Source organism: Austrofundulus limnaeus, unplaced genomic scaffold (genome assembly GCF_001266775.1).
Source record: "Austrofundulus limnaeus strain Quisiro unplaced genomic scaffold, Austrofundulus_limnaeus-1.0 Scaffold3, whole genome shotgun sequence".
NCBI lineage: Eukaryota > Metazoa > Chordata > Actinopteri > Cyprinodontiformes > Rivulidae > Austrofundulus > Austrofundulus limnaeus.
In genome coordinates, this window is record NW_013952405.1 from 2,266,567 (window position 1) to 2,277,218 (window position 10,652).

Sequence of the window (10,652 nt, forward strand, 5' to 3'; positions counted from 1 at the left end):
CCTGGGATGTGTCTTTAAGCCAAGCTTCCTCATCACGGAGCACATCTCCCCATCCCCCACCCCACACACCCGCCCATGACTCCTGCAGGCTCTTGGCAGTAACAAAGCAAAGTGAAAGTGAAAGTGAAACTGTCTGCTGCTCTCAACACTATTTCTCACTCAGTGAAGCTCTTTTCTGTGACGGCGTATTAGGGCCACTTTGCAGAGAAATAAAAAGAGGAGCAAATCTTTGAGAAAAAACTCAGAATTTCTGAGATTAGAAAGAGAGAGAGTGCAGGTTTGAAGTCTCTATGTGTTTTAATTTTTAAACTAGAGCGGATTAAAGATGCTCAAGGTAGTGAAAACAGGTGGAATCGCCCTTTAGCCATTCCTGAAAACTTCAGAGTTTTTTTTCTCATAAATTTACGAGTTTTTTTCTTGTAAATTTCTGACTTTAACATGTCAGAAAATATCTAGTTTAAATGTCGCAAATTTCTGCCTTCAATTGTGGAAATTTCTGAGTTTTTCTCGCAAATTTGCGACTTTTCAAAATAAGAGAATTTCCTGTTTTTTTCTCGAAAATTTCTGAAATTAATCTCAGAAATTCTGAGTTTTTTCTAGCAAAATTGCGACTTTCCAACGTAAGAGAATTGCCTGTTTTTCTCGAAAATTTCTGCAATTAATCTCAGAAATTATGAGATTTTTCTCAGAGATTTGCTCCTCCTTTTKTTCATCTGCAACGTGGCCCTAATACATCGTCGTACTTTCAGATTTAAAATACCTTTTAGGAAATGTATTTTCTGATGCCAAGTAAACTGCATCATAGCCACCCCCCTTTCCCTGCACTGAACAAGGCGGGCCAGAAGCAGAAGGAGGTTCTTAAAGAGACAGAGGCCAATTTCAAGGCGTTTAGAAGAGGAAGTGATGAGTAGATAAGTTAATTTTCTATTTAAACATAAAAACATCATTTAAATAACAACTAAAGGTGACATAGATCCTTTATTGTGGTATAGTATTTAAATGTATGCCTAAGACACGCATAATATTGCCCCTTTAGCTGAATGAAAGTTTAAGGTTCAGCTACAATGGCTATCGGTTGTGATGGTATACTATATCTTGATTTATCACATGAACCACTGTTGTCCAATTCTCATTAGTCACTGGTTCTGACTGGCTTCATATCGGGAAGGTATCYGTTTAAAGGAAGGCAGAAAACTGACTTTAATCTGTCTTGTCTGCTCATTCACACAAACTGCAGGTGTCAGGTGCAGGAGACGCTGTTTGTCAGCTCACCAGGTGTGTTTCTGTTGCTGCTGTTTGTGTTTGCTAGTGATTCAGAGAAACATCAGGGTATTGTATCCAAGTCTAAACAGGTGGCTCAGTCTTGGACAGACAGGCGATAAAAAAAAAAAAAAAAAAAAAACTGCAGGAAACAGAATGGATGAAAATCCCTTAAATCCTTCGGAACCACGACAGAGCTCTCAGCAGCACATTATTACTATTTTTTTTTTGCATGAACAGGCGTGACAACATGCTTTGAATGGTATTTTCTAAGATAATGACTTGTGGGGAAATTTATATTCACTATGGTATATATCTTAGTTTATAGGGGTAAACTGATGCAAAGATTAACCATGGTGCTTTGATTTCACTTGCTGTTGAAACATTTGGTTTAGGACCAAGGTGTGAATTGAGTTTAGGTTAGTTTTAGCGTCAGGTAGGTACCTGTGAGGTTAGCCTCAGGGTTTGTGGTCAGGGTTAGGATGTAAAATTACAAAAAAAAAAATGAATGGAAGTCAATGGATGGGCCCCACAAGGATATAAAAACAAGCTTTTTTGTGTGTGCGTGTGTATCATGGTGAGAGAGAGAGAGGAGATGCAGTATGGAGAATGCATGTGCTTAAAAGAGATTTGAGTAGCGAGGGAGAGCTGAGAAGCAAAGAAAGAACTGAAGCAAGAGTGGGAGCTAAAAACCGAGAGAGAGAGAGAGAGAGAGAGAGAGAGAGAGAGAGAGAGAGAGAGAGAGAGAGAGAGAATCAGAGCCTAGCCGAACCATGAGTCTGTCTCGATCTGTCGCCTCTTGGATCTGTCTGAGCACAGCTGTCAGGCTGCTGTTGACTCACGAGTGGATCTTCTTGCTGCATGACGGAGCGCCTGAGTGTTGTAGTTCGCACCAGAGTTTCCTCGCGTCTTTGCATTCAGCTGCTCATAGTACTGCTGCACATGACTGAAGGGTTGACCAGCTTCGCTTTGGACTGGACTCAACACCCATGGTCCCCAGCCAACTCTGGCATACCCTCTCATTAAGGTAAGGACAGAAACAGTTTGTGCTGGTGGGATTTGGTGGTACTCTTGGTGAGTCTAGCATAAACAGAAGTTTRTATGTATGTGGCACTTTAATTGCTCATCAGAAGCTCTAGTTGTACTATCTGATCAGTTTCTGTGTGTTTGAACTTATCAAGCGATGACTCTCCGTATATCTGTCTTCTTGGCTTTTGTGCTTGTATTGTTACAACACATGTTGATATTAGCTGTGAGGTTATCTTGTGTGGTGTGAGCAAATGTTAAAATCACTTCTTTTTTAAGTGTCTCACAGTCAGAATAAGTTTACTCAGCCTGTGCCTTAATGTGCAGGACAGTTAACTGATTGTCTTAAAGTCACTCTGTCATGGTAAGTGGAACACTTATACTGTGGATTGAAAGCTATTTTAAAATGAAACAAAGTGTAATTCTTATAATAAACTTCATTAGGTTAAAAAAACATTAAAATACGTGTTGGGGCTTTTGTGTGATTTGCTCTCTTTGCCACACTCATACATGTGTTTGGAGTTGAGACAGTACTACAGTATAAAGCCTCAAAAGGTATGTAGTTGTAATGACAAGCTGAGTTCTCTGAGTTTTAAAGAAATTTTCATTTTTCCTCTGTATTTTTTAACCTTAACCCTAACTAATTAATTAGGTAACTCAAAAGCTGCATGAATTGAATAACCAGTTTGATTTATTTGTTTAATTGATTTTGCAGTTTTATTGCAACTTCCTTAAAAATGCATAAGAATCCATCGCGCGTAAGTCAAAGTAAATCATCTACTGTCTTCAGTTTCTGCTCTCTAACTGAATGATTGATGGAACAACAGATATTGTGATCTTTAAACACCTGTGGTTAAGTGATTGAATCCACTTTTGGAGTGTTTGTTTTGAAAGTCACAACATGAATGATAATTACAGAAATCTTATCAGGTTGCCTGAGAAGTGATTATTTTTATAGAAAAGTCTGCAAGACCAGATTTTCAAATATATTTTGCTGCTGATATTCTTCATGACCCTGTCAACTGCAATAATAATTGCACAGGCCATTTTTATTTTCTAACAACAGTAATTAAGCCTTTTTCCTGCCTGCTGATATTGCTGCTGCAGCATATCTGTGCACTCCATCAAATCCATTTGAAATCACGAGTCAGGACCGCTGCAAAGAGTCTCCTGAGCAGCAATGCGTCAAGGCGAAGGACAAAGGTGCCTTTGTCATGTCATGAACTTGTTTTGACTGGAAGAATCAAACATTTCTGGAAAAGTAAGAGTCAAAAATGAAACATTTGTATTTTATATGTTTCTAATAGTCAAAAAGATGATTAAGGGATCAAAATAACAGATGGACAGATACATTACCCAAATATTTTATATACATAATTAAAAACAATTGTTAAAGTGTTTTCACAATAAAACAGCTTATTTAAGTTTGCATCATTTCATTTTTGTCCAAAAATCTTTTTCTTTTCTTGAGATAGGTTTTTAATCATTATTTACTGAAAAGTCAACTGAACATCTTCTCGGAAATTGTTCTGTGGGTGTTTCCTGGAACACAAACAAATAAATGCTTTCCTCGGCTCTGTTTGTTTAGACTCATTATGAACTAAATATTTTATCTGTTAGAAAAAGAGATGACAGTCACACTGTTAACAATTACAACTAAAACCGTTTGACTTTGTGATTGAACAATTCTTGCTTTRTTCATTTTTAACATTTTGCAGGCAACATTCAAAAGTGTGCATCAGTGTGCAGAGCGGTGCATTGATCCATGCCTGTGTCTACGTTTTATGKAAGGTCAGCAAAAAGACACTTGACTTGATGTAAATAACAAATGACATAACCCCGTTGTTGTGTGAGGGAGGGTGTTTTGTAGGAACATACCAGTAAAGGTGAAAAGCTGAGTCTACAACTAATCAGGTTCATGGAGCAGCTGGATGAGGTCCCATTTGGATGAGGAACGTGATGTTTTATTGCCCGCTGTCCAGTGGATCAGAGTGGGGCCCTGTTTCTTTCTCATCACTGCTGTCTTATCACCCGTCGTTGAAGGCAAAGCCACATTAATGGTTTTGCCAGGTCTGGATATAATTTAGTCAAACTTTCATGAAATTGTCATTGTTGCCACAACTCGTTAACATTTCACACCAGCCAGATCAAAACAGCCGCCATGGCTAATTGATTTTTGGTAACAAATAAATGGCTCTAACTTTTCTGCACATTCTCTGAGCATTAACAATCCTCAAGAGGTCTCATATTGCACAAAAYGGGTCTGATTTACTAGAGGTTTGTAAAAAGACATGCAAATTTGAAAGCATGTGCAAAGCTGGTCTACTAACTGTGTAACAAGGGACGCATCTGTCAAATGAGCAAAGTAGYAGAAGYGATTCATTTAGTATGWTGACTTTGTGAAAATACAGAATATATGATGCTATKCACAAAGACTAGGAGGATTGTGGTTGCTGTTTTAGTGTCTATATTTATCATGTTGTAAAAATGGGAGCAAACTGGCTGCAGTCATTTTACTTGCCCCCAACCTCAGTCACTGTTATCTGCCCMACTGCAGTGTCTGTGGAGATAGTACATGCAAAGTCCTCATTTCAATAGTGCAGTCTGCACTACTTTTACACCTGTTATCATTTGAGCATGCAATCTTAGTATATCATTTGCACCATGACCATTATTTGGGAATTTATTAAATTGCGCCCAATATGCAACGTTTGAAAATGGCTGCAGCTTATCATTAGATTTTCTTTAACATTCTGGCATTAAGGGTAGCAGGCAGTATGCATTCCTTGATGATAGGCCTTTTTGTTATCTTTTTTGCTTTGAAATGACTGAAAGCTTCCTTGTTTTTTGTTGTAAAATATTTTCTAATATGAATGGACCCAGTTGAACTATAGGAAGTCACAGATATCATGTAGGCGGGCTTAATGAATAAACATTTGTATTTAGTCATGTGTGTGCTGGTTACATTTATACTCCACTAGGCACAGAAAATTATTCATCTGCTGAGTCCTGAAACAAATCATCTCCCACAGCTGCAATCAATTTACACTTTCATTCAAGTTAAACAACACAATGAAAACAATCTGGGAACTTTTATTTGTAGGAAAAACTAAAATTCCAAGAGGAAATCTTTATTTTAAATATAAAGACTTTCTTGTGTCGTGCCTTCACAGCATATATTCATTGTCTGTTTCAAATTTTGCAAATTTCTGTGCACTTTATCCACACTTAATGTCCATAGAACAAATAAAGTGACCCAATCCTCAAGTTGTTCATTTTGTTTGTCAATTTTCTCACTGTTCCATTTTAATTTTGCAAAATTGGTTGAATTTGAGGTCAAGCTAACAAAGCGGCCATTGAATATTTTTATGTGTGTTTTCCTCYCCACTTTCTGCACTTTTGCTGCAATTTATCGTCTTGTTTACCGTGACCTTAGGGTTTGGTAAAATGTTTGTGCTTTGTGTCCTTTGGACAATAAACTTGTTTATTTTCTGTTCACTCTGGGGGCTTTAGAGGCAATCCAGCATTTTATTGTTAACTTTTATAGAATTTGTATTTTATAAAACCAGGGTCAGGATTTCTTACTGGTGTCTGTTTGAACAATTTTTCTTTCTTTTACAGAATTTTAGAAATCAGAAATCTAAAACTTGCTTTTTCCAGAACAAAGTTTAATATATAAAACTGGTGTAAAAGCAGACAAAGYGACTCAGACTAACAGCATTTTATGAATGTGTGATGCAATTTTCATTTGTGTTCATTTGTGTCTGGACTGAGTCCAGTTTAGAATCAGAACACTGCAGTGCTGAAGAGTTGCCGCGCTTTCAGTGCACCCTTTGTCACTATTGTGTGACATTCATTAACCTTGTAATGACCCTTAAATTTTTTTTAAACAGGTCAAATCCTGTTTGCAGTGGCATATTACACAGTCACAGTGAAAATACCACCATAATCTTATCTTACAATAATTTATGTCAAATAAAGTTCACATTGGTTCCACTTTCTATTGATTCTTCAGGCATCACTGAATCAAAACAATTTGCATTTGTCTTCTTTTTCTGTACAAGAGTCTGTGAGAAATCCCCGCTGTTYGCACTCTGCCTCTTCACACCAGCAGCTTTCCCTTCAGTGACATTTAGCAGCTTGTCACACGACTGACGTCTGAGGAGCTGCTGCCATACTGACCTTTGTCACAATATTCTTTGAATTCTGCTGTAAGTACCCASTGTGGCCACAGAAATTATAAATACACCAAGTGATTAAATGAGCGCCGACAAATACCAACATTACATAAATAATTTTTTCATGTCAGTTACTGTTAATCCTGGCTTAAACAAACCCAAGCATACGCTTAATATAACAGAAGATACACACATGGTGAGTGCTGCTTCTCTGCTAACATAAAGATGATTACCAAGAAAATCCACGGAGGGCCGAGGAAAATAAGCTGCAAATGTTTAAGCTTTGCTGTGACAAGTTCCCATCATTCCTGTCGTTTTGGACTCCTCTCACTGAAGTGACACAAAGTGAAAGTTTAAAAATAAAAGTTTGAGTGCAGCAGCGTGCAGCAGCTGCTCTCCTTGTTTTTCTTTCGGAGCATTAGGGGTGTGTACGAGTGTGTGTGTGTGTTTACACTGTGGGTTCCGCACCTCTTAAACCTTTTTACTTTACAGTTGCTCTCACTARCGTGGTGGTCAGTTTTCTTTGATTTAACCTTACTGAGCATCAGTATCAAACCACATCTGMGATGGCGTTTAATATTTAAATATATACGTTGACACTACACCTCACAGTTACAAAAGGCAGGAGAAGTGCTGTGCAGATGATGAAGCCGTCAGATTGGCAGCAGATTTCTGTTCYTGATTTGACCACCGGTACGTGTTCACACCTCTTCTTCACACCCTGTATTTGTTACTGAAAAGTAATGTCAAGGTCAGGGGAAAAAGGAAGGATAGATGCTTTCACCAGTTTATTGTGCTGCTATAAAAGCACATTTTCTGTAGTATATAAGGTCTACTGATCGGTGAAAAGCATTTTTCTGTCCTTGCCAGATATTAACTCGCGAGCCAAGAAACAGCCTAAAAAATGGATTGCATTGATTTTTTAAAAGGGGTCTCATATCCAACATCAGGTTCTTTGCAACAAAGTGTGGAGCCATGAATTCAGTGAGCATATCTGCAAAATAAAAAGTTAAGTTTGTTCATGGTGCTCAACACTCACGGTAAAAGGATATAGATTTTGCATGTGCATTCATCTATACCAGAGGCCTGCAACCTTTACAATCAAAAGAGCCCTTTATTTCCTTTGGCTCCCAAACAAAATGTGTCTGGAGCCATAAAGCATGCTACAACTGCAATYATCTACTGGTGACTCATGGGCCAGTTTGAGTTTGTGTAAGAGGTGGTTTCCAGCCAGTAGGGGTGACCTTATATAGCTAAAAATATGTATTGAATTTAAACATTTAAAATATTTTTTACACTTTAGGATTAAAAAATACCATGTTCATAAAAATATAGAGCTTATACCAAATTTAATAAAAACTTTTTATTTTATTTTTCATTGTTGTTTAATATTTCTTCTCAGCAACTTGTCTATCGGGTATTCAAAAAAAAGATCCAGATGGATTAAACATGTAAATAAATAAATAAATAAATAAATAAATAAATAAATAAATAAATAACACAAAAAATGACTAAATCAGTTTAACAGATATTTAACTGAAATTTATGTGGTAGCAGTTGAGATTCATCTCGATGATCTAGTGCTAACACATCTCACAAGATCTTCCAACATTTTATCAGATGTAGCATGAAGTCATTTACAAGGTTTAAACAAAACAACTGAAACTTCATTCTTTCGTAGCATAAGTTGAATTTAGTTCCAAACTAAACATGCATTCCTTGAAGGAATGGCAGACCTTTAATTCATGACGTGTCCACCTTTTGACTACTGACCAAATAATGCAATATTTTGGTMCATCTGCGTACAAWRWAAATAAAAAATAAAATGCAATAAAATCTTGCATTGCCTGTTAGAGTAAAACACATGTGGTGCCTGCGGTGTGACTCATATCACATAAACTATGTTTTATGATAAACTCTTGACACATCAGATTTGAAAGCAGCAGAAATAAATCATGTTCGGGGACATCGTAATAAAAAGGCATTACCATGATAGTTTGCAGAAACCTATAAACTGTGGGCATTTAGAGAAATTAATCCTGTGGCCCCTTTATTAAACAGGGTGCTGTTTTCTGGAGAATAAAATTTTGTGTCCTCGTTTTTTGTGCAGAAAGAAAAAGAGAGCAAGGATATGGCAAATAAACAGAATGGTTTAGGGCAGAAAGGTTGTTTGAGCAGTCTCTTTACCCCTGACCCCAGTCATGATTATTTAGGAATTTTTCACTCAGTATGACTCGGTTTCTTAGAAGAGTTGTTCTGTTGAATTCTCAGTCTGCACTTCTTTCAATTTTCTCTCTTAAACGCCACAGTCATGTGAAAAGGACGTCATGTCAAAGGAGCAAAAAGTAAACAGTACATTTTTTGATACATACAGAAAGTTGTGTTTAATCTTCTCTGTGATGCTATTGTAGGATTTACATACTTTTTTATCCCTTAAAGTCATTCTGCTTTTTATTATTTGCCATTGAAGGCAAAGGCTGCAATGTCAGTGTGCTCATTTGTCTCTGTTGTTAGCAAAATATCTCATAAAGCAGTGAACTGATTTAAATGAAACAAAATCACTGGATGTAAATCTTTGACTGAGTCACTTTTTGAGTTATCACATTTGAAATGGCTGCTACATCTACAGTAATTCCTACTTAAACAATTTCCTGACCTTAAAGAAGTATTTTACTCTGATCTGATTTATTTACGGTTGATCTATTTAGAGTAAATGTTCAGCAGCACATTAAAAAAACAAATTTGTGACAGAGCAACATCTTGTTTTGACAGTGCAGACACTGGAACAAAAAGGAGCGCAGTAGAAAGGATTTTTTAAACAGATTTTTTATGTGACAGAGCAGTCAACATGTACAAAAAATGTTCAATATTAAGTAAAATGAAGAATAACTTGAGTAAGAAAACAAATACACAGCAGAGTATGTGATGCAAATCTATATCTGATGCTTCCCAATTAATGGAACTGGGCTTTGCTTCTTTTGCAGTCAGATGTATTTTTTTTATCACACACAAATCTCTAATTTTTCCAACTTTGACACACAACACAGACTGTGAGACCTTGTATAGACAGGCATGTTTTTTTTAATTGTGTCCATTTACATCAATTATGTTGAATTTTGTCATTTGAAGACATGCAACCTCTCAAACTCAAGAGTGAGCATCTGATTACTGGTGTATTATTCAGAAAAGTGTATCACACAGGAACAGGTTTTGACTTTTTTATGWCTGTGTTTTTCTTAGAATATTGTTTTTGTGGATGAAAATGCAAATGATCTGAAACCAGTTTGGCTTTGGACTCTATTCAAAACAAAATGTGGAATTCCTTCTGTCAGTTAGGATGCCACATCATCTCAGAGAGGGTTAATTATTTTTCAAACGACTTTTCAGTACAACAAGGTGAGGACTGTAAAAAGCAGAGGTGAAAGTTGTGCGGGCAGATGTAGGAGGCATTTGTTGATCAGATGAAGATGATGAATGAAGCACTGAGACGGTGCGGAGGGGCCTGACAGAACAATAAGCAAAACAAAGACAAMAAGCAGAGTGCCCTTCAGACAACTGTCTGCTGAGTCTAGTGCTTTGATCTCGAAGACAAAGAACATGAGTTGTCTAATATTGCACTTAAATATTACAGAAATGACTTGTTGCAATTTAAGAGCATTAGTAATCACATAAAACAAAAAATCTTGATGGGGCAGGGTTATTATGTCAAGTAGGGAGTATTTTCATGAACAAAATACTTTTCTTTCCTTTGAAAAGCTCTGGATAGGAAGAGTGATACTWAAAAATTAGCCATTATTAACCAAGTACAGTATGTTGTTAACCAGGCTGTAGTGTGTATRTTATTGTATTGATAAAAGCAACGAGAGCATTTCTGCTGAAACAAACTGAGATATGGTAACTATACTGTACTTATAAAGCACCTTTCTAACMAGTCAGGCTGCAACCCCAATTCCAATGAAGTTGGAATGTTGTTTAAAACATAAAAAAACAGAATACGATGATTTGCAAATCCTTTTCAACCTACGTATATTCAATTGAATTCACTACAAAGACAAGATATTCAATGTTCAAACAGATAAACTTTATTACCACCGCCAAAGGGAGGAGGTGATGTTTTCGGTCGCGTCTGTCTGTCTGTCTGTCTTTCTGTCTGTCTGTCTGTCTGTCTGTCTGTCTGTCTGTCTGTCT

At 36.8% G+C, this 10,652-nt stretch overlaps 1 protein-coding gene across 1 annotated transcript in view; it reads left to right on the forward strand.

The window, feature by feature from the left end:
- Positions 1-1,848: 1,848 nt before the first annotated feature.
- Positions 1,849-10,652, forward strand: part of opn7b (opsin 7, group member b) — a 46,233-nt gene continuing 37,429 nt past the window's right edge. The window contains exon 1 of the mRNA XM_014017115.1: positions 1,849-2,287. The gene's annotated coding sequence lies outside the window, so the exon portion shown is untranslated. The remainder of the gene's footprint in view (positions 2,288-10,652) is intronic.